Source organism: Lactuca virosa, chromosome 3 (genome assembly GCF_052849685.1).
Source record: "Lactuca virosa cultivar CGN04683 chromosome 3, Lactuca_virosa_CGN04683_v6, whole genome shotgun sequence".
In the NCBI taxonomy this organism is placed as follows: Eukaryota; Viridiplantae; Streptophyta; class Magnoliopsida; order Asterales; family Asteraceae; genus Lactuca; species Lactuca virosa.
The window spans coordinates 250,977,292-250,980,708 of NC_136428.1; positions in this window are offsets into that span (position 1 = coordinate 250,977,292).

A 3,417-nucleotide genomic window follows, 5' to 3' on the forward strand; every position below is an offset into this window, starting at 1 on the left:
ACCTAACTTTTGGTTTGGTCACTTAACTTTTAGATTTGTGCTCATTTAGTCACATAACTTTTAAAATTGTGCTCATTTAGTCACTAAACTTTTTAAAATTTTTAAAAGTTTAGTGACTAAATGTGCACAATTTTAAAAGTTAAGTGACTAAATGTGACCAAACTAAAAGTTAAGTGACTAAATGAGCACAAAGCCAAAAGTTTGATGACCTTTTAAAACTTAAAAAGAGTTAAGTGACCAAATGAGCACACAACCAAAAGTTAAGTGGCCAAAAATGACCTAAACCCTTAAAAAAAGCGCTTTTAACGTCCATTTGGTAAACTTTAAAGCCTTTGTGATCAACATTAGTGAGAAAGATTCGGATAGCTTCAAGACGAGCCACGGGAGTAAAGGTCTGATCATAGTCGAGTCCTTCGATCTAAGTAAATCATTTGGCTACCAATCTCACTTTGTTTCTGATTATAACTCTGGCGTTGTTGAGTTTGTTTCGGAAGACCCATCTTGTACCGACAATAGGGTGATCATGAGGAGGAGGGACAAGAGTCCACACTTGATTTCTGTCAAATTATGCTCGCTCTTCTTGCATGGATGTAATCCAATCAGAATGTTCTAAGGCTTCTTTGATGGTAGGTTCAACAATTGATAAAAATTATGAAAAGTGACACTCATTTTGAATGTTAGAAGCAGAGTGAGTTTGAAATCCAACATTAAGATTTCCAATAACTTGATTCGAAGGATGATCCTTTGTCCATATATGCAATCTCGAAAGTTCTTGTGCAGCAGATGATCTGATATCAACAATAGCATTATGTTGATCCCCCTGGACAATTTGAATTTGAGGTTGATGCTCCCCCTGAACTTCTGAACCGGATATATCAACATCGTCACCGTTCGGAAAGTCAAAAAAGTTGGCATCATCTTCATTGTTGTTCGGAATGGGATCAAATTCAGCGAATTGATCTGCTGCTTCTTGAAATCCATCAACATTTGATTCAAGGATTGGATGATTATTCTCCCCCTCAACCTGAGAAGGTTGAAATGGATCGGAATAAAATGGAGGAAAGGTTGGGTTCGGACCAGAGACATTTTGAGAAACTAGAGCCTCAGTTAACGGAGGTCTTGATTGAGATTCTGAATCAAGAGCAGTCTCTAATGGTTCGAACAGATTTTTTGAAATCTACTTCATAGATAATTTGATTATTCGGAGACCAAAAGGTGGAGCATCAGACTCCATAATATGTGTTGGAACATGAGTTGGATCTGACTTCCGAACAAATTTATCATCAAAAGTGATATCAAAACTTTCTTCAATTACACGAGTACTACGATTCAGACTCCATAAAAGGTGATGTCTAAGTTTAGTGCCATCTTTAGGATATTTGGAAGTCATTTCGGGTATTAGGGGTGATCTGAAGTTCTAACTTCAGATCTGGTCTCCTCTAGGTCCCAAATTCAGAAAGCTATTAGCTTTATCTAGTATCAACCCTTCACCATACCCTAAACCCCATTCTAGACTTGGTTTTGGTGTTCTAAGCATGTAGTACCTTGCATGCACGTAAAGTTTGCAACTTTACGTGGAATATGTACCTTAGGAAGCTAGATCTATAAATTGGAGCTTTGGAGTAGCTTAAAAAAGTCTGGACAAGATTTGGACTGCATGAACTCGACGAGTCGCATAGCCGACTCGGCAAGTCGGATGGAGATTGCCCGCATTTGATTATGCGTGAACTCGATGAGTCAGTAAGAGGACTCGACGAGTCAGTTAGGGTTTTTCCCAACATCTGGACACGCATGGACTCAACGAGTTGGTTGGAAACTTGGCGAGTTAGTTAGGCTTTTATGACTTTCTGAGTTCTTAAGGAAACTCGACGAGTTTCTAGCTGCACTCGACGAGTTGGGTCAACATGGACTGTTGACTTTGATCGTTGACCTTGACTTTGACCAATGGTTGACCAGTTTGACTTCTGGGGGTATTTTGGTAATTTGGGAATTTATATAAGTGGATCACTGGTGGATGTAGGTGTTGGACTTGGAGCTGCACTTGGTGGAGTTTGATCTTATCACTTTGAGCTATTTGTGAGGTGAGTTCCCCTCACTATATCAACAGGGTCTAAGGCACCAATGCCGACCCTTATCGGATTTGTATTTTGGTTTATTGCATGATATGCTTATTGATTTACATCCTGGTAGTTAGGATGGTTATATGCTTAGTGACGTGGTAGGTCGGTATCCTGGTTTATAGGATGTTTGCTATGTTAGAATATGTTAGATCAGTATCCTGGTTATAGGATGGTTGCGATGTTATTGATCAGTTAGATCGGTATCCTGGTTCTAGGATGGTTGCCATGTTAGTGATCTGTTAGATCTATATGACTATCTGTACTTGCATGCTAGCGTATGATATGTATGTGCACATGTTTGTTGGTTTCGGCGATTGGGTTGAGGCAGGTCCTGCTTTGTGTTGTAGGCCAAGATACCCAGGGCGGACCGGATAGACTGCAGACCCGGGAGGGCATATACTCAGGTCGAGGCCCGGTGAGCGGTCCGGATAGGCTGAAGTCCCTAAGAGGCGGCCCAGACATGCCAAAGGCTCGGAGAGCGGTCCAGATAGACTGAAGGCTCGGTGCGGGTGGTCCAGTCAGACTGATGGCTCATTATGCATGTTGTGTTTGTTTATATGATATGATTATGATCGTATGGCGTTGGTATTTTGGGGGTAACTCACTAAGCCTTCGTGCTTACATTAATCGATTATTGTTTCAAGTACTTCTGATGATCGCGGGAAGGCGAAGGCGTGATCGTGCACCTCCTTATGTTTTTATGATTTGATTCTGGGAAACTCTGGCATTGAACTATTTTGAAAATAAGTTTTGTAATAATAATTGGTTTTGAAATGTTTTAAAAAGTTTAAATTTGGCATGATTTTTATGAATGTTACAAGTTGGTATCAGAGCCTTGGTTTTAGTGAATTGGAGGAAACACTCGCGTGTCTCAAGTCTCAAACTCAGGACAAGATTTTTAAAACGATTTTCTTAAAATGTTTTCAAAATAATAAAGGAGGATGCAAGTGTACGATCAGCCGGAGCTCGCGGATAGACCCCAAAATACCTTACGAATTATTTGGTTTATGTGATATGTTAGAACAACATGCTAGTACTAGGCTAGTGATCTGCAGGAATTGCATGGTAGAATTGCCTGAATATATGATTCCTGATAGCCTAGGGTTTTTCTATATATGAAATTGACATCATTACTATAGTTGCTTAGTGTATGCACCACGACCGTACATAATTAAGATCTTATAGCCTGAGAATGTTTGGTTTGGCCTTATTTCCTGTTCTTGTTTGATGAAGGGATTTGGGTAGGATCAGGTATTCGAAAGTCTATAGGGTCCAGTGTTATGTATGGCTAGCATAC